The 21643-nt window shown below is 44.6% G+C and overlaps 1 protein-coding gene across 7 annotated transcripts in view; it reads right to left on the bottom strand.

The window, feature by feature from the left end:
- REV1 (REV1 DNA directed polymerase) overlaps positions 1-21082 on the bottom strand; it is a 108610-nt gene extending 87528 nt beyond the window's left edge. For 5 of the 7 annotated variants that reach the window (XR_007513582.1, XM_049856541.1, XM_049856544.1 and 2 more), the window contains exon 1: positions 20272-20504. The gene's annotated coding sequence lies outside the window, so the exon portion shown is untranslated. Of the gene's footprint in view, positions 1-13759; positions 19927-20271; positions 20505-20978 lie in introns of those variants that run through there. The other 2 variants (XM_049856542.1, XM_049856543.1) reach the window with 2 other exon arrangements.
- Positions 21083-21643: the final 561 nt, after the last annotated feature.

Below are 21643 nucleotides of genomic sequence, written 5' to 3'. Positions count from 1 at the left end.
AAAGCCTCAAAAAAAGTCAATTAAAATGGCGTATCATAGGAAACATGGCACAGAAAGACTATCACTTATATAAGCTAGCACATCTGTTATTCTTTCTTAAGGAAACACTTGGCCAACTATACTAGAAAGTCACCAAGATGACCGTGATGCTTAATTTTACATGTCAACTTATACAGACTATGGTGTCCAGTTGTCTGGTCAAACACTAGCCTAGATGTTGCTATGAAGGTATTCTGTAGGTGTGAGTAACATTCACAAACATTTGACTCCAAGTAAAGGAGATTACTCTTGATAATGTGCGCGGGCCTTATCCAAACAGTTGAAGGCTTTAAGAGCAAAAACTGAGGTTTCCCAGAGAGAAGGAATTCTGCCTCCAGATTTTAACACACAAATCTTGGCGGAGTTCCCAATCTACCACCTGACCTATGGATTTTGGGCTTGCCAGGCCCACAATTACATGAGCCAATTCCTTAAAATAAATTTCTCTTTCTCTCTCCACACACACACGCATGCACGTACACACACACACAAACATCTATTGGTCCTTTTCTCTGGAGAACACCGACTAACACAATGACCAAACGATGGGTTAAGTTTCAGATGGCTGAGTGGCCAGCATGGTATAAAATGACTCATAAGCCAAAGCAGGTTCTAAATAAAACTCCTTTTAAATTCTTTTAACCCAAATGGCTACATCTTGGGATATGGCTGCATTATCCTTCCCAAATTTATCATGACCCCCACTTAGATATTCTTCTTCTATAACTATATAGATTAACAGCAGATGGCTGCCAAGTCAAATAAGCTCTGATATGGTTTATGAAAATCTTCTATTGAATGACACCTTAAAACATGACCCTTTTAGCCACACACACACATCACATTTTCTTTCAAATATTTTTATTTTTGGTATGCTATGGGATTTTAGTTTCTATTTATAGGCACTTAGAGTAACTACGGATTTTTACTGTCTACTCTTTCAGGGGGCATAGTGGATAAGTGCTACGGCTGCTAACCAAAGGGTCAGCGGTTCGAATCTGCCAGGCACTCCTTGGAAACTCTATGGGGCAGTTCTACTCTGTCGTATAGGGTCGCTATGAGTTGGCATCGACTTGACGGCACTGGGTTTGGTTTTTTTGTTTTACTCTTTCAGGGAGCCAATGATGCCTGGGAAGTGTAGAATGACAGCATGTTCTGAGTACAGTCCAGTGGAGAGACAAAGACGACAGCGATGTTTTAGGGGCGTGTGCAAAGAGCTCTGAGAAGAAGGGGCAAAGTGATGAACTCTGGTTAGGCACTGCAGACACTGGAGGAGAGAAGAGGTTGTATATCTGATAAAGGTAGGGCCACAGCTGTCCAATGTGCTCATTACCAAGCCCCAGAAATACTGTATTTTACTGTTAAATGTTTCTTCTCTTTCCAATAGGCTCACCTTGTCCAGTCCCTCAAGGCATCTTTGTTTACACTGATGAAATCTGGGAAACGTGTTAACAAACAGTTCTTGACTTTATATAAATTCTGAACGTATACACCTGCTCTTACAAGTGAAGTCATTGGGAGTTCTGGCTATTATACTCTAAGACTGTATACTTATAATACATACAGCTATTAATCTACTAAATGAAGGTAAATGAAAGGATAAAATGTTTTTTAAGTTTCATTCATTTTTTCCACTCATTTAATTAAAAGCCCCATTTATTTAAGATCTATTGGGCTGATATGAAAAATTCTTATCTATGGTTTAATGACTGAAGACAAATATGAAAGCAAAGTTGTATTAAATACCAAAAAAAAAGGTACTAAAAGCCTCCGCCCGTTCCAAAATAATAAAGCTAACCCAGGCAAATGTTTAAAGCTTTGAAAAGCAAAGGGAAAGAATGAAGGACTGAAAATTGTAATTTCATCATTTCCACTAACTTGACCCATGTACAGCAAACTCTGATTGATCCAGAATTCAAATAATTAGAAGACCCAAAAAAAGAGAAACATATTTCATTTTATACATTCCAAATGGTACTTTTAGGAAAATCCCCTGACCAATAGTAAACTAGGCAATTTGAACTAGCCCTCCTGCTGAGAAAGAAGAAAGCTGGACAAAACTTTATTGCCTCCAGGCACAGAAAGCCTAGCAAACAGTGAAAAATTACTGGGCCAAGATTCAGAGATGACAATAATCAGCCACCTCAACCTCCCTCCCCAACTGGAATAGGTTTCCCCCACCCACCCCCTGAAGGCATTTGGCAATGCTACAAGAGTGGCTGAGAGATGTCTGGACAGTGATCCTGACAAACAGAGTGCTAAGCGGAACAGGTCAGAGTCAAAGGTCCTCCAGGAAGGTGAATTTCCACACTTGGGATCAGACCCCTAGGAGTACGAGTAAACTACAAGTAGACATCGCAGAAACTGGATGTTGTCTTGAAAGTAGACTAAGGTGATTCTGGACTGCTAGCCCCCAGCTGCCTGGCAGAAGGAAATGGAAATCCTCTCTGTAGGGGAGATAACAACGTCCTAAACTTCAGAGTATTTCTATAAACGATCTGTTAATACAATGCCAGGCGCACAAATCAAATGACCAGCACACAAACAGATAACACCGCATGAGTGAAAACCAACAAAAACAACACAGGAAATAGACCCACAGAGACTTCAGATTACTAAAGTGACCGCAGACTTTACAATAACCGTGCTTACTATGTTCAAGAAGACAAGTTTCAGAATTCCGGAAGAGAACTGGAAAATATAAAAAATAACTAAACAGTAACTCTAGAACTGTAAAGTAAAATAATACGATTTAAGAACTTAATAATAAGAGCAAATTAGGAGGAGTTGGAAATAAGTCAAAAAAATACCCAGATGAAGCAGAGAGGAAAGAAAAGATGGAGAATGTGGGATGGATGGATGTTAAGAGACACAGAACAGTTGAGAAGGTCTAACTTAAATCTGGAAGAAAAAGTAAGTTATATTTGAAGAAATAATGGCTGGAAATGTTCTAAAACTGATTAAAGATATCAAGCTACAAATCCAAGAAACCCAGTGAGCCCCAAGCAGGAAAAAATAAAAATTTACACCTAGACATACAGTAGTAAAACTATGGAAAACAAAAGACAGAAAAATCTTAGAAGCATGGGCGAGGATGACAGATCCCATTCAAAACACTCCAAGGGGTTGTCTTTTCAGCAGAAACAACCTATTAATAAAATAATTGTTAACCTAGAATTCTAACTCAGAGAAAATCTCAGTCAAGAAAGATGAAACACAGGCATTTTCAGGCAAACAGAAACAGGTCCCTGCTTCCAGTAAACTTGTGCTGAAGGACATCCTTACGGATAGAGGTATCGACGCGGAATTCTCCCAGATGAAAAGAGTAGCTGGATAAATAAACATTCAACACTAACTAAATAAATACAATAATAATAACGATCAACTTGTTACTGTTTGTAGCATAAGTAAACACATAGCATGTTGTTGTTGCTGTTGGGTGCCACTGAGTCAACCTGGACTCATTCAAACCCCAGGTGACACAGCAGAACTGCCCATAGGGGGTTCTACGCTGTAATCGTCACCGGAGCAGGCTGCCAGGGCTTTTCTTTCAAGAAGTCACTGGGTGTGTTCCAACCGCCTACCTTTCAGTCAGCAGCCGAGCACTTAACCGTTGTGCCACCAGGGCTTCTTAAAGATACAGCGGAAGTGAATCAAAAGCTCTACGTATAGGGAATACAGAATGGTATGGCCACTTTGGAAGACAGTGTGGAAGTTTCTTACAAAGCTAAGACAGGCTTACCGTAAGAGCCAGCCAGCAATCACGCTCCTATAAAACTCAGGCCCACACAAAAGCCTGCACGCAGATGTTTAAAAAAAAAAAAAAAAATTTACAGCAGCTTTATTCGAAACTGCCAAAAATTAGAAACCACCAGGGTTCCTTCAATAGGTCGGTGGATAAACAAACTCTGGTGCACCTGTTGTGGTTGTTGGCAGCTGCCGTCGAGCCAGCCTGACTCACGGTAACCCCGTGCACACCACAAGGAAACACTGCCCAATCCTCCATTATCCCATGATCAGCTGGGAGTGGGATCACTGTGATCCACAGGGTTTTCACTGGCTGATTTTAGGAAGCAGATCACCAGGCCTTTCTTCCCAGTCCATCTTCGTCTGGAAGCACCGCTAAAACCTGTTCAGCATCACAGCAACAAGCAAGCCTGCACCGACAGACGGGATAGCTGCGCATGAAGCGCACTGGATGGGAGTCAAACCTGGGTCTCCCGCATGGACCACTGAACGACCAGTGCCTCATCCTGACACACCCATACAGTGGAATGCTATTCAGCAATTAAAAAAAAAAAAGAGCTATCAAGTCACAGACACATTGCTGTTGTGTGCCATTGAGTCAATGCTGACTCACAGCAACCCTAAAGGACAGAGAAGAACTGAAGAACCTTAAGTGTGTATCACTGAGTGAAGGAAGCCAGTCTGAAAAAGCTACATACTGTATAACACCAACTATATGACATTCTGGAAAAGATAAAACCATACAGACAGTAAAGTCGGTGGTTGCCAGGAGTTGAGAGAGAGAAGAGGCTGGGGTGAACAGGTGGAGCACAGGGGACTTTAGGGAAATGAAGCTACTCCCTATCATACTGTCATGGTGGACACATGACATGATGTCAAAATCCCTAGAACTGTACAACACGAAGAGTGAACCCTAATGTAAACTATGGATTTGAGTTAATAATAAATGTGTATCAGTATTAGGTCAGCAATTGTAACATATGTCTCACACCAAATAAAAAAAGCCAGATGTTAATAATAGGGGAGAGTGTGGTGAGGGAGAGGGTGTATGTGGGAACTCTAAATCCTACTTAATTTTTTGGTAAACCTAAATAAAACTGCTGTACAATATAAACTCTATTAACAACAACAACAACAAAAAAAAGACTAAGAATAAAAGACTGGAGTAAGACTGGGCTTTTCTAGTTCAAGCTCTGCCATTAACGGGCTTCACTGGTCTCTGGTCAACCTCGGTCTCTCTGCATCTCAACTACTACAAGAGGTCTGGGTAGCAGACAACTATAGTTCCCTTTGGTGCTCCACACAAAAATCCACCGCTGATTCCGACTCATGGCAACCCCATGTGTTACAGAGTGAACTGCTCCACAGAGCTTTCTTGGCTTTCATCTTTATGGAAACATGTTGCCGGAACCTTCTTCTGCGGGGCCATTGGATGGGCTCAAACCACCAGCCTTCAGGTTAGTAGTCGAGACTAAACCATCTGTGTTACCCAGGGACTTTCACACTAAAGAACTATTTTCAGGAACTAAATATATAAAATTAAAACTATATACTTCAGAAATATACTTAATCTTTAAAAGTTTGATTATTTAACGATATTGATGCTCTACATTTGCAGGTTTAGGAGCCCTGGTGGCACAGCGGTTAAGTGTCTGGCTGCTAACCAAAATGTCAGCAGTTCAAATCCACCAGTCACTCCTTGGAAACCCTATGGGGCAGCTCTACTCTCGCCTGTAGAGTCACTATGAGTCAGAATCAACTCAATGGCAACTGGTTTGATTTGGTTTATAGTTCTCAACACAGATCCTGAAGTTAAAAGGGGCACTACAGAGATTCTTAAATTTCATAACCTGGGAAGTACAGCCTTCTTCCAGACCCATCTCACACACTTTTGACTTTGAAGGAACTCTCAACAAGCTACTTAAAAAAAAAAAAAAAAAAAAACTCAAACATCTCAGCAAACGGTATTATGACCTTGTAACAACAATGTTGTTGTCGTTGTCAGGTGCCATCAAGGCAGTTTCGACTCATAGCAACCCGGTGTACAAGAGAACAAACACTGCCCAGTCCTGCACCATCCTCACAAGCGTTGTTATGCTTGAGCCCACTGCTGCAGCCACTGTGTCAGTCCATCTCGTTCCTCTTTTTTGCTGACCCTCTTATTTACCAAGCATGATGTCCTTCTCCAGGGACTGATCCCTCCTGACAACGTGTCCAAAGTATGTGAGACAAAGACTCCCCATCCTCGCTACTAAGGAGCATTCTAGCTGGACTTCTTCCAAGACAGCTTGTAATTAACAATACAAAAGCACTACCGGTTCCAGTCTTCTACTCTTTAACATGTGCTCTTCCAGGTATCTAAACTAAGCCAACAATTTACATTCTAAGAGTAAGGCTGTATTTAACATATTTAAGGCATTTCTCAAAATATTAAAATCCAAGTTCAAGACATTTAAACGAGATTATTCCTGACCTAACAGAACCTCCTCCCCTTCGTCAGCCTTTTTTTTAAACCTGGTTTCTTCACTTTCAGTGTACTGAAACATTTCCTGTCACCAATTTTTTCTCCTGCAATGGAAACAATTCCATCTATTAGGTGAGATACCACCTTGATCAACACACAATAAACATACAACTCAAAGAACTTTAATCCATCAAGTAAAAGCTCAAAAAAAGAAAAAAAAAATTTTTTTCAAATGATGATCACTAGAATACGATGAAGGGGTATTCTAAGAGAATCAAAAATATTTTCCCTTGGAATTACAGATTTCCACAGAAGGGAAGGGAAAGAAATGGAAACAACATTTTAATAAAGTACAGAGAACTGCCTTCTCTAGCTTTCCAGAGTGTAGGGAAATTGTTCTCCAAACGCCCTTCCTCGTTTTTCCTGACTTCCTTTACAGCTGAAATCATGACAACAGATGATCTAACGATCTGACAGTTCAGAAGATTTTCACTCCGAGAACCCTCCGTACCCTCAGAGCGTTCTTCCCAACACTGATACTATAAATCCCTACTTTAACTCCTTGGCAAAGTCAAATTCCATGCTTAAAAAGTGTACTGTGCGTCTGCTCCATTTGGCCCTTGGCTACACAGAAATCAATTTATCTATTTTCTTTGCCTGACCTTAGTGCAAATGTTATTCTCCCACTAGTTATCCCTCACTCAAGTGTGTTCACTCCATGGTAACAGAAGGAACAGTCTTTTTTTTGACCTAGTAGCAAATACAGCTCTCTTTACTGGCTCTTATATTTCTGGGTGAATTAAAAAAAATTAACAGGTGGAAACTACAAACTCTTAATAAGTCTACACAGTAGAGAGACAATTATGATTTGGCAAAAGAAGAATAATGAATTATATTCTATATTTAGAAAAATATTCAGCATATTCTTTTAAATGATTTCAAGCAATATGCTGAACAATGACATTTTAGAATTTGGAAATGGAATTCAAGAGGAAAAAAGAGAGAGGTAATCAGATAGGTCTTTCATCCCTCTCCATGACATCCTTTTCTCCTGGTTGTTTTCCTTCCTCAGACAGTTCCTACTCAATTTCCTCTTCTTCTGCTTCTTTAATTACATTGTTCCACAGGATACCATCTCCATACTCTTCTATCCCCACATTACACGTTCTACCTGGGCATTCTGATCGATATCCATAGCACCAATTCTCACCTGAGTTTGGTTTTCAAATTATACCTGATCATTATAGCTGGTAACAGGAAAGGGTCACTGTGAGTGGGAATTGACTTGGCTGCAACAGTTTTTTTTTGGGGGGGGGGGGTTATAGGAAAGGGAGCCAAGGGCCCTTTCTCTGAAGTCCAAACCCATGTGGCCCAACTGCTTATTAAACATCTCCACTAGGCTGTCCCACATGCATCTCAAAGTCAGCGTGTCCAGAAGTCTGGGTCAAGCTACAAATGAAAACAAAAGACTGTTCTGGGGACGACATGATGGGAGTGAGTCCAGAGGAAGGAGTAGAAGCAAGCGACCTTCACTAGGGAGAAGCGGTACATTCTCACAGGAAAGCCTAGTGATTATCTGCAGAAAACTTCGAAGTGGCAATAGAACAGATCGAGAGGCCACAGCACAAGGTCTAGCAACAGGGACAGGAGTCAGCTGGAAAATAAAGGCGGGAATAAAAAGAAACAGGGGCCTGCATTTAGACAGTGTTTCTTACACTAGAGCGAGCATCAGAATCACCTGGGAGGTCCGTTAAATCGTGGATTGCTGGGCCCCTCCCCCAAAGTTTCTGATTCAGGAGGTCTAGGGTAGGACCAGGAATCTGTATTTCTAACAGTTCCCAGGTAATGCTGATGTCCATGGTCTGAGGCACACGCTTCGAGAACCACTGACTTAAGCTAGAGTGGTAAGTGGTCACAGAGACAAGGACACCAAGAAGTTTAGAGGTAATGAGGCGGGGTATACTGAGCAGAAAGAATGTTGCTATGGTGTGCTCTAAGAAATTATTTGCACAACAGGAGTAAATGAAACCCACCAGGATTTCAGGAAGAAGGAAAATTCACAATCAAAAACACAATGAAAAATGCAGAAGAACGTTTAAAGTGACATTCTGAAAGGGACTGGTATGTAGGGCACATGACAGAGGGAAGTGGTAACTGAACAAATAAGGTGACTGAGAAGACACACAGAAGGCCTTGAGTATCACACTGAGAAGTTATGGATCTTATTTTGTTTGCAAGTTTTACAGAAGGAAGTGTGTATTTGTGTATGTAAATGGAGGAGGGGCCCGCACACAAACAAGGGGGCCCTCTGGCTCCTAAGCCTAACCTACACCAAGATCCATAAATCTCTCAGCAGAAGTTCGCATTTTTGTGTATTCTTACCCATACAATGCATTAGATCCCTGAATTCACGAGCCAGCACATATGCTAACATATAAGTAAGAGGCAAATCCTTCCGGGTAATTGTAACTCAAATACAGCCAAACGCGTTCTTTTCTAGGTCCGCTACTGGTTTCATCTTTCACGAATCTCTTTTCTTACAAATTCTTACGTTAAATGTAATTACAAGTGAACACAGAGAGCAGAATGTGTCAGAGAAGTTGACCCTGCTTTATTTCTGAACACTTCTCATGTCTTAGGCCAAGTACTTCACATCACCTTTTAAAAAAAAAAAAAAAAAAGACCCAACAAAACCCTCCTGTTAAAATGACAGGTCATTCTAAGGTGATGCCACATGCTTGAAAAAGTCGCCAAAAGTCTTATTCAATGTAACAGTTTATGCAGCACTCCATACCTTAACAAGCGCCCTGGTGGTAGAGCAGTCAAGAGCTATGACTATTAACCAAAAGGACAGCAGTTCCAGTCCACCAGCTGCTCCTTAGAAACCCTACGGGGCAGTTCTACTCTGTCCTGTAGGGTCGTTGCAAGTCAGAATCGACTCAAAGGCAATGGGTTTGGTTGGCTTGGCTTTTATACCTTAACATGTAGAAAGAGACAATGGAGAAGCTCATTATCATCAGCACAAGGCCAGGGCCAAACAGACCATGAAAACTTCAGAAGCAAGATCAAGCTGAAGCTGGAGAAAATGAAAACAAGTCCACGAGAGCCAAAGTATGACCTTAAGTATATTCCACCGGAATTTAGAGACCATCTCAAGGACAGATTTGATGCACTGAACACTAATGACCAAAGACCAGATGAGTTGTGGGATGACATCAAGGACATCATACATGAAGAAAGCAAAAGGTCATTAAAAAGGCAGGAAAGAAAGAAAACACCAAAATGGGTATCAAAAGAGACTCTGAAAATTGTTCTTGAATGGAGAGTAGCTAAAGCAAAAGAAGAAATGATGAAGTAAAAGACCTGAACAGAAGATTCCAAAGAGCAGCTCAAGAAGACAAAGTGAAGTATTATAATGACATGTGCAAAGACCTGGGGTTAGAAAACCAAAAAGGAAGAACATGCTTGACATTTCTCAAACTGAAAGGACTGAAGAAAAAATTCAAGACTCGAGTCACAATACTGAAAAATTCTATGGGCAAAATACTTAATGACGCAGGAAGAATCAAAAGAAGATGGAAGGAATACACAGGCACTGTACCAAAAAGATCTGGTAGACATTCAGCCATTTCCGAAGACAGCATATGACGAAGAACTGATGGTACTGAAGGAAGAAGTCCAAGCTGCACTGAAGGCACCGGCAAAAATCCAGGCACCAGGAATTGATGGAATACCAACTGAGAAATTTCAACAAAGGATACAATACTGGAAGCACTCACTCGTCTTTGCCAAGAAATTTGGAAGACAGCTACCTGGCCAAGTGACTGGAAGAGATTCACGACCGTGCCCATTCCCAAGAAAGGTGATCCAACAGAATGTGGAAATTATCGAACAATATCATTAATATCACATGCAAGTAAAATTTTGTTGAAGATAATTTAAAAATGGTTATACCAGTACGTCGACAGGGAAGTGCTAGAAATTCAACCTGGATTCAGAAGAGGATGTGGAACAAGGGATATCATTGTTGACGTCAGATGATTTTGGCTGAAAGCAGAGAATACCAGAAAGATGTTTACTTTACCTGTGTTTTATTGACAAGGCACAGGCATTCAACTGTGTGGATCATAAAAAATTATGGATAACATTGCGAAGAATGGGAATTCCAGAACACTTAATTGTGCTCACACAGAACCTGAACAGACCAAGAGGCAGGCGTTCGAACAGAACAAGCAGACAGAGTGGTTTAAAGTCGGGAAAGGCGTGTGTCAGAGTTGTATCTTTCACCATACTTTTTCAATCTGTATGCCGAGCAAATAATCCAAAAAGCTGGACTATATGAAGAACGGGGCATCAGGATTAGAGGAAGACCCATTAACAACCTGCAATACCCAGATGACACAACTTTGCTTGCTGAAAACGAAGAGAACTAGAAGCATTTACTGATGAAGATCAAAGACTACAGCCTTCAGTATGGATTATACCCCAACATAACCAAGACAAAAATCCTCACAACCGGACCCATAAGCATCGTCATGATAAATGGAGAAAATACTGAAGTTGTCAAGGATTTCATTTTACTTGGATCCACAATTAACACCCGTGGAAACAGCAGTCAAGAAATCAAATGACATATTGCACTGGACAAAATTTGCTGCAAAACACCTCTTTAAAGTGTTAAAAAAACAAAGATGTCACTAAGGTGCACCTGACCCAAGCCATATTTTCGACCACCTCACATGCATGTGAAAGCTGGACAATGAATAAAGAAGATCAAAGAATCGACACCTTCGAATTATAGTATTGGCGAAGAATACTGACTATGCCGTGGCCTGTAAGAAGAAGAAACAAATCTATCTTGAAAGAAGTACAGCCAGAATGCTCCTTAGAAGTAAGGATGGTGAGACCTCACCTCGCATACTTTGGACATGTTATCAGGAGGAACAGTCTCTGGAGAAGGACATCATGTTTGAAAGAGAGGAAGACCCTCGACGAGATGGACTGACACAGTGGCTACAACAATGGGCTCAAACAAAGCCAACGACTGTGATGGTGCAGGACTGGGTAGTGTTTCGTTCTGTTGTACACGGGGTTGCTATGAGTCAGAATTGACTCGACAGCTCTTAACGATAACAGCCACAAGAACAACCTTAACTAACAGATTCTATTTCTGAGAAACATTCGGGGAGTTCAGAAAAAAATCAACATAACGTTTAAGTGACAATCGGAAATCAGATTTTCTATTGGGCATAAACTATATGCAAAAGGATATTATTCAGCTTCCTCACCACAATCCTGAACAGCGTGAGTAAACGCCAAGTGCTAAAATTCACGACAGATTATCAACATCTCCACCCCCTCAACAAAATCTCTTCATTGATCCAGTTTTCCTTCTACTTAACTGACTAACAACCTAAATCTAAAAATACAAATTCAAAAACAAATACCAAAATTTAAGTTTTCTCAGCCAAAATTACTGCACTTTTGACACATCAAAAGTATTTTATTATAACTCTACCCACAACATAATTTCTATAGATTATCTGACTCAAATGAAAACTCAACCCAGATTTTAAATACAATTTTATCAATAAAAGATAATTTTGTAATTTTCAACAGAAGGCAATTCTTCCATATACCTAAATATATCCAAATGCAACCTGTTCCAATTTTTAGTATAATGGAAAAGATCACAGAGTTACTACTAGAGACATGTGTTCTAGTTTTAATTGTCTCAAACCGACAAGTGTCTGTCGTTCTCCCTTAAATAGGATCCACTGCCCTACACCTTTTCCCCAAAACTCTTACAGGAATTAAACAAGAAAAACTTGAGTGAAAGCACTTTTTAAAGTATGAAGCATTACAAAAAGAACTTTGATTATGCTCTCAAAATACTGAAGAAATTGTTAAAAGATATTTAAAATTCAGAACTGTCCAGCATAAATGAAAATAAAATGGGGGGGCCAGTGGTGGAAATATACAGTTATTAAGGGTAGAGTTGCAAAGCCAATTATTGTAATTGCTGTCAATAAGCTATACACCTGGTAAAAGGTTGAACTGGCAAAAGCTGTGTGACATATATTCACGATGACCGAAAAATAGTAGCTGCTGAGGCTGCTTATAAAAAAACAACAAAAAAGCTCATGGGATTTGCTTCCCTGGTTTGGAGCTTTCAGGTCCTAGTTTCACGGGACATTCCAGTTAACTGTACTAATAACGTGTTTAGTGCTTCTGTTCTACCTCCTAGTTCGATGTGTAGTGCCTGAGGTCTTAAAAGCTTGCAAGCGGTCATCCAAGGTGCAACAATTGGTCTCCATTTGCCTGGAACAACAGAGCTAAACACAAGCTTAGCGGATGATCCAGCAAACATGCTCCTAAGAATTTAATGAGTTGAACACTTATATCCACACAAAACACTAATACATGTTTATAGCAGCCTTATTCATAACTGCCAAACGCTGAGAGCAACCAAGGTATTCTTCAATCAGTGAGTGGACAAACAAACTGGTGCATCCATACAACAGGGTATTATTCAGCAATAAAGAGACATCAGCTATCACGCAAAAGAGACATGGAGGGACAACAAATGCATATTGCTAAGTGAAAGAAGCCAGTCTGAAAAAGCTACACGCTATACGAAAACAACTACATGATATTCTGGAAAAGAAAAAAAAGAAGCTGACTGCCAGGGGTTTGGGGGAAAAGACGGGTGGGATGAATAGGCTGAGCAGAGAGGACTTTCCGAGTAGTGGAACTATCCCGTACGATGCCATAATGGTGGATACCTGACATTCGTTTTGCCAAAACCCACAGAACTGTACAACACAGAGTGAACTCTAATGCAAACTGTGGACTTCAGTTAACAATAATGTATCAATACTGGGCCATCAATTTTAAGAAACATATCACACTATGCAAGATGTTAATAATAGGAGAAACTGTGTAGGAGCAAAAAAGGATACAGGAACTCTATATTTTCTGCTAATTTTTCTGTAAGCCAAACACTACTCTCAAAAAAAAAAAAAAGCATCAAGTCCATTCTTACTGATCTCAAGTTCAGGAATGACGAAGTTTAGAGAATGTAACATCCAGTCATTATTTTCTGTTTAAAGACTAAATCTCCAAGTTTTTCAGCCTTCAGTATGATCAGGAATGACTGAAGCCAGTAAGCAACATTTTGGTTACTCATCACAACAAAGTTATTTGCCTACCCCACTTAATCTCTTAATTCAGACACAAGGCCTCACCACCACATCAGCCTTTAAAATGTTTCTCAAGCTGTCCTAAATTCTAATCCTATTTCTTCTTTTTAAAAAGTCCAAGGACTCTCTGGATCTCATTTTCCTCCAGTAAAAAATAAGGTCATAGCCCATAAAATCGATATAGTTCCCTCTTGGCACTGGTATTCTGAATCTCATTAAGTGTTGAGAAGTCAACAACTCATAATTTAGATAAACATACAAATTAAAAAATTCTCACAAGAAGATGCCAAAAATCATGAACACTTACCCTGGTGTAAAAATGGTCTACCAGTTGTGTCCCTCTTTACTTACTAAAAACAAAAATAACAAAGCGAATCAGCAGAATCATTAATAACCTCCATTAAGCATTTACTTGCTACCTGAAGTTTATTTTAACCTTAAGCAAACTTAGTCATTTTCATCCTCCTAAATGACGCATGTCAACTACATGTAAAAAAAAATTCTATATCTGAAAACTTCCTGAAATATTTACAAAGGTGACCTACCATGGCACGTATGATGCTTGTGTGACTTATTTTAATAACTTTTAAAATAAAAACGAGGAAAAATAACTATAAATGATTTTGTGTATCATCAACCTATTAAAATGTTCCACATTTGAACCAGTAGTTAAGAGGAACGACGTACAGGAGTAACATGAGAAAACAGAACAGCAGGTTTCTGAACAGAAACCTTTGGGTTTGTATGTATCTCCCCGCAGAGCGGTCATGAGCTTGGGTTAGAAATACACTGAAATTCTGGCTCCTTTCTCATCTACACGACCTGGCCACCTCTCTGCATCTGTTTCTCTATACCTATGCCCACCTTATATGCTGGCTGTGAATATTAAATAAGATACTGCACTTAGTAAAAAGCCTGGCACCCAGAAAACATCTAATACCTTGGCAATTATTATTACATTTCAGAGCAAATGTAACACAGACAAAGCAGTGTTTTTTTTTTTTTTTTTTAACTTAAGGCCCAAAGTTTAGGATCCTATTACCTATTAAAGTTCAGACTGAGAAAATACAATAGAGTAACCTTCTTACCATTTTACTAAGAACAAGTGGACTAAGTAACAATGACTGGCATTATGCAAGTGCAAATCAGTTCTTACCACAGGCAGAATCTTAGTTTATGAGTAACTCAAGTTACATTAGCTCAAAGTATCTGTTAGTACAAAATCACTGCTTGTCCCCTACCAATTCTTTCCTATTTCTGTAAATACTGAAGAAAAAAAAAATTTCACACCACCAAAAGAAAAACAGAAAAGTAATAGAAAATATAAAGTATAGCTGGGCTACTTTAAGCCACAATGAAGAACCAAATACAATTTGGGGGAGAAACCCATAATGAAAAAAGGTAGAAATTGAACATAGTCAAGATGATAAAACATCTCTACTTTCCCAAATACTACAAGACTCATACTTCAACTGGATCTTCAAGGATCTTCCTGTCGTCAGCCTCCAGCAAGGCCTTTCATCACCACAATCATGTTTCCAGCTGAACTTCAAAGGGAAACGCATAAAAGCTACTCTGGTGGGTGGCTGCTGAGATAATCACTCTTAGTATCTTCCACAGATCTAAGAATAACAAAGCTTACACACTGAGACCAAACACCAGTCATCATTCTCAACAGTTTATTTTTTAATACTTTCTAGATACCCACAAAATATATTATTTTAAAAAGGAGTTCCCATAAATAGAACTTTGGCAGCCAATTCATCAAAAAAGTAATAAATATGACATTCAATGACTGACCCTTTATCTCATGCAAAAATGCAAGCCTAGAATGAAAAATCTGAGAGGTCTCACTGGCCAAATGTTGCCCTTTGTTCATCTCTACCAACAATGGTTTTCACAGTTAAAAACAGAAAAACCTAAGTGAGTTAGGAAAAACTATTTTCAAATATCATTTTAAAAGAGAATAAAATAAAATAAAGATGTCATTTTGAGGATTAAGGTGCGCCTGACCCAAGCCATATTTTCAATCGCCTCATATGCATGCAAAAGCTGGACAATGAAAAAGGAAGACTGAAGAATTGTTGTATTTGAATTATGGTGTTGGTGAAGAATACTGAAAATACCATGGACTACCAGAAGAATGAACAAATCTATCCTGGAAGATGTACGGCCAGAATGCTCCGTAGAAGTGATGACGGCAAGACTTTGTCTTGCTCGCTTTAGACGCTTATCAGGAAGGACCAATCTCTGGGGAAGGACATCAAGCCTGGTAAAGGGTTAGTGAAAAACAGCAAGACCCTCAACAAGACAGACGGACACAGTAGCTCAACAATGGGCTCAAACATACTTACTGTTCTGAGGATAGTGCAGGACCCGGCAGCATTTTGTTCTGTTATACGCAAGCTGGAGCCAACTCGACAGCACCTAACAACAGCATCTTATACAGATTAGCTTAACTAATGCTCACTGTGACCCTATGAGATATCACCATGATGGTGAGTACCAAATGGGTATCAACTTGCCCAAGGCCACAGTCAGGAACTGGTAGAACCCAGGATTCCAAGGCAGGCTGTCTGAGTCCAGAACTGATGTTCAAATCAACTATGCTCTTCATTCACTTAATACACCTTATTGAGAGTCTGGAAACCCCAGTGGCATAGTGGTTAAGTGCTACGGCTGCTAGCCAAAAGGACTGCAGTTCGAATCCACCAGGCGCTCCTTGGAAACTCTACAGGGCAGTTCTACTCTGTCCTATAGGGTCGCTGTGAGTTGGAATCGACTTGACGGCAGTGGGTATTGAAAGCCTATATGCCAGGCACAGTTCTAAGCACTGAGTACATACGTGAACACTTCAGACACACTCCCTATCCTCAAAAGGAAGAGGTCTGGGAGCAAACAAGACAAATGAGGGAAACTGACAAAGAAGTCAACAAATGGTGCATCTTTACCTTATCTTCACCTAGCAGGAAATGCTGTGGAGAAAAATAAAGAACGAAAGAATCAAAAGTGATAGCGAGGGGGCATCTATTTCAGGGATCAGGGAGGGCCTCTCTGATGAGATGGTGACTTTTGAGCAGCAGCAGCAAACAGAAGGATGTGAAGGCAAGAGCCATGACCACCTGGAGGAAGAGGTGGTCCAGGTAAAGGAACAGCAAGTACAATGTCCCTAAGGTAGGAACAATGTGGTTTGTTCGAGGAAGAGCAAGAGGACCATGGGGCTGCGGCAGGGTGATGAAGAGTCAAGTGGTAAGACGGGAAGTAAGAAGCTGGCAGCTGCCAGATCACGTAACACTCTGACGAGCTATGGTAACGAGTTCAGATTCTATTCTAAGCGTAATGGAAAGCTTCTGGAGGACTTTGAGCCCTAGTGGCACAGCAGCTCATGCAGTTTGAACCCACCCGCTGCTCCACAGGAGGAAAAGATGCTCCAGTCCGCTTCTGTAAAGATTTACAGTCTTGGAAACCCTGTGGGGTAGTTCCACTCTGTCCTATGGTTTCTGTGAGTTGGAATTGACTCGAGGGTTTGGTTTTTGGTTTGAGCAAGAGACTGACACCCGGATTTAAGTCTTTAAAAGATCAATCTGGCTGTTACATGGGCAGCAGTGAGAAAAGGAGTAGGAAAGGCAGTGAGCTCAGGGAGGGCAGCCCATCAAGAGACACCGGAGCTCAGACTAGGATTCATGCGCTGATGATTAGTAGTTAAGATCCTAAAACAAGAGCCTGCAACCTCACTATCTCTAAAAATGACTTTTTATACCTGTGAGCCATCACTCCTCCCCTCAACTCCCATTCGTCACTTGACTTTGAGATCAGAGATTCTTTTTTAATACGCACATTAATACTTAGGTCGGTGTTTATGAGAAGGAAGGAAATGAAAAGTACGTCTTTATTTTAAAATGTCTGGTGTAACACACGCTACGATTTATCATATACCACATACACCTTTACATTCCTAAAAAGCAATACTCGAGTTCAGGGTTTGTTCCTTTATTTGGGGCTACCTATCTCATCACCAGAAAGGAACCCTGGTGGCACAGTGGTTAAGAGCTCGGCTGCTAACCGAAAAGTGGGTGGCTTGAACCCACCAGCTGCTCCTTAGGAGAAAAATGTGGCAGTCTGCTTCTGTAAAGATTATGACCTTGGAAACCCTATGGGGCAGTCCGACTCTGTCCTATAAAGTTGCTATGAGTTGGAATCAACTCCACAGCAGTGAGCTTGCTTTGGGTACCCTATCACATCTTTTGGTTAGCTTTTCCCACATGCTTTGTCTCCAGCACATGCTGGCTCAATCTAGACTGTGAACTATAATACAGATATACCAAAGGGAATGTGTATTTACTAAGCACCCACTGTATGACAGGGACTCATTAGCTGCCTTACATTTAAGAACTCATTTAGTCCTTAGCTACTCACAACAGAAAATGTCTTTACAAATGAAAAAAAAAAAAAAAAATCAGAGCTGTTAGTAACTTGTCCAAACTCACACAACTAATAATTGCCAGAGCCAGAATTTAAGCCTGCATCTAACTCCAAAGTTCTTATCTCTCCACCACAGCAGCTATCAAAGAGACGACTATCAAATATATTACATACACTTACGCACCACATAACGTCCACTCAGGCTACGTTTGACTGCATGTAAGTCCATGATCTGGAGAGTGCTCTCTGGAGGATGCCCACAGCCTGCCCCATCATCCCCCACCTGCAGGTACAGGCGCTGCTGCCTCTGGGAGGAGTGGGCTTCCCAACCCTGCTCCGGAGCTCCCAAGGTCAGCAGGCATGACAGGGCCCAGCTGGAGCAAGGCACCGGGTCGTGGAGACAGCTCCCCTGCTGCCCAGGCTGACTCCCCGATCCTCCCCACAGTAACCTTCACCAGGCTGCAGGACCGGGCTCTGGGCAGGACCCGGCTCTGGGCAGGACCCGGCCCAGCACTCACCTGAAGCATCAAGGCACCATAAAGCAGTGCCCAGGCCCCTACACCTGGGAGCCCCGCAGATCCAGGTGTTCACACACCGTAGAAATCACATAAAAAAAAAACATGCTACTTCACAGAATGTATCATGGATGTTAAGTGATGCATGGCTGTATTACATGCAGTTGTAACTTCTCACTGGTAATGACTAATCCGTTGCTGCTGAAGACCGTTTAGATTCCCTTATGTATAACGAGTTATAAAGTTGGGGGTGGGGGAAAATGGAGTGATCTTACATACTCAAACACATTATTTTGAAATATTATTTTATACTTAAGATTTCATAGAAATTAATCCTAGAAGAACAAGTCCCAAGTTTAAAAAAAGAAAAAGGAATATTTAATATAAAATAGGGATAGGCTTACTAACATAAAGACCGACAGGAGTTCTGTGTAGAATACGCCCTCAACAAGGCAGTCAAAGAAAAAGAAAAGATAATCCTCCTAACAGCAAACCCGTTCCTGTCTAGTCGATTCCAACTCATAGAGACCCTATAGGACAGAACAGAACTGCTGCATAGGCCCACAGGGTTTCCAAGGAGCAGCCGGTGGAGTCCACCTGCTGACCTTTTGGTTAGCAACCGAGCTCTTAACCACTGTGCCACCAGGGCTCCACCGTAACTCTTAAGTGCCAAATAAACAGAGCATAAGACTGGAGAAGATTCCTAGGTGAGGGACTTAAGGTGAGTCCGCACAGTCCATCGTACTAAGCACAGGAACGAAGCGACTGGCACATTAGCAGCACCTGCCTGGGCAAAGACCAGGCGCTGTGGGAAAACAGACCTGAAGTTCGGAGCGCTGGGGGTCGGCACCCCTGGGGCTGGGTTACTGTGTTCTCCACAGAAGAACCAGGGCCATGGTGTGCCCAAAGCTGACTAACGTGGAAACGATTAATTCTCAACGAGCGAAGCGAAAGGCTGGAGAGACCAGGCAGATCCCGGGAATTAGAATTGTTACGTAACACCCTAAGAGTTCCATGCCCTTTTCAGGGTAGGTGCTACTCTACGTTTTCACCTAAACGTTACCGTAGAAGACTTGAAGATCCCGACAGAATTAGTGGACTTACGCCATCTGCAGCATTTTGTTAAACAAGGGAAAGTCAATTAAGGGGTAATAATACTAAGGCTATTTGCTGGCACACAGGCAGCAAAGCCGTAAAATGCACAGCGAGAGGGCCCTTGCTGTCCAAGCGGGGGCTGCATCATTTTAAGGGTGTGCGCAAGTGTGAAAGGGCCTCGTAAGGACAGGTGGGGAAAGGTGCCCTGCATAGCCAAGGAACGCAGGAGACACCATGAAAAACAGGGAAATAAAAATTGCCCTCCGAGATTTCGCTGCCGATTCTGGGGTCACTGCGGGGTGGGGGGCGGCAGGGTGTACGGGGGGCGTGGATGCTGCAGGAGGCCGATGGGGACCCCGGCGGTGGGCACCCAGTCGGCGCTGTGCAAACGCGGGCTGAACCAAGGGCCGCCGCGCGCACGAATGAATGGCGCGGAGCTGAGGGCGCAGCCCAGGCGGCGGCGCGGGCAGGGCGGGCGGGCAGGGCCGGCGGGAAGGGCCGGGCAGGGCGGGCGGGAAGGGCTGGCGGGCGGGCAGGGCCGGCGGGAGCGCACGGAAGGCCGCGTGCGCTCCGGGGGGACGGCGGCGGCGCCGAGGCCGGCCGCGCCATGGCGGCGAGGGAAGGGGAGGTCACGCGTTACATAACCCGGCAGCTGGCGGCGTGAGGGCGCGCGGGCCGCCCAGGCCCCGCCGCAGTCCGCCGCCCGAAGCCCGCGCGGAGCCGCCGGCCGCCCTCCCCGCCGCCGCCTCAGGCCGCCCGCCGCCGCCCGCCCGCCGGGGTCGCTCACCTTCCGCGGCGCCCCAGACCACCATGCCCGGGCTCGGCCGCCTCCTCCAGCCTCGCGGGCCACGGCTCCGGCGCAGCACAGTCCCGTCGGCCGGGGCGGACAGGAGCGGAGGGCCGGGCACGGGAGTCCCACTGCCGCGGCGCTGTCCGCACTCGCCCCGCGCTCCCGGCGGCCGGCCCCGCACGCGCTCCGCGGCTGCTCCCCGCCCCTCCGTCTCCCGCGGGCGCGCGTTCCGCCGCTGCTCCCCGCCCCTCCGTCTCCCGCGGGCACGCGCTCCGCCGCTGCTCCCCGCCCCTCCGTCTCCCGCGGGCGCGCGTTCCGCGGCTGCTCCCCGCCCCTCCCTCTCCCGCGGGCGCGCGTTCCGTGCTCCTCCTCCGACCCCTGTGACTGCCCCCTCCCTCTCCGGCTGCCCTGCGCGCGCACTCCGTGGCCCCTCCCCCGCCCCGCCCTCTGCACCTCCCCCTCCGGCTGCCCTGCGCGCGCACTCCGTGGCCCCTCCCCCACCCCGCCCCTTGGCTGCCCCTCCCCCTCCGGCTGCCCTGCGCGCGCACTCAGTAGCTCCTCCTCCGCCCCGCCCCCTGACCGCACCTCCCTCTCCGGCTGCCCTGCGCGCGCGCCGTGGCTCCTCCCCGCCCCTCCCGGCTTGCGGCGTCCAACCCCGCATGCGCTCCGCGCTAGTCGCGTTCCCCGCCCCGCCTGGCACTCACCTCCGCGCGGCGCACGCGCTGAGCTCGCGCCTTATTCGGGGAGACCCCGGACGACGGACGCGGAGCCCGGCAGCTCGCCGTCGGCCGGCCGGCCGGCCCCTCTCCGGCCCCGCCCCTCTCCGGCCCCGCCCCTCTCCGGCCCCGCCCCTCTCCGGCCCCGCCCCTCTCCGGCCCCGCCCCTCTCCGGCCCCGCCCCTCTCCGGCCCCGCCCTCCCGCCGCCGCCGACCGGAGGGGGCCGCGCCTCCGCGGCACGTGACCGCCCCCGCACCGCCGCGCGCGTCCCCAGGGCTCGCCGGCCGACTCCCGGCGCGCTGGTCCCGCCCTGCGGTCCCCGGGGGCGTCTCCGGGGAGGACGCGAGCGCAGGCACCGACCGTGCTACCACGCTGCCCCGTGCGCAGCTGCGTGCGGCCGGCGGGGCTGCGCCGCGGGCGGTCCGTTTGCAGTGACATCGGGTGGGGAGAGGGCCGCGCTCGGGCTGACGCTGCTGTCGGGGGGCTGTCGGGGGGCTGCCGTGGGTCGCGGCCCACCGTCGGCCGGGTGAAGCCGCCCTGGGCCCGAGCGGCTGCTTGTCGAGCCGGGCAGGGCCGCCAGCACGCTCCCCCATCTGTGGTGCCCCTGCTAGGTTGTACCTGGGTGTTCGTAAACCTGCGCAGGTACCTGGGT

This window comes from Elephas maximus, chromosome 17 (assembly GCF_024166365.1).
Source record: "Elephas maximus indicus isolate mEleMax1 chromosome 17, mEleMax1 primary haplotype, whole genome shotgun sequence".
Lineage (NCBI taxonomy): Eukaryota > Metazoa > Chordata > Mammalia > Proboscidea > Elephantidae > Elephas > Elephas maximus.
The sequence above is the reverse complement of the archived record's forward strand: the minus strand, read 5'-3'. Positions and strand labels throughout refer to the sequence as shown.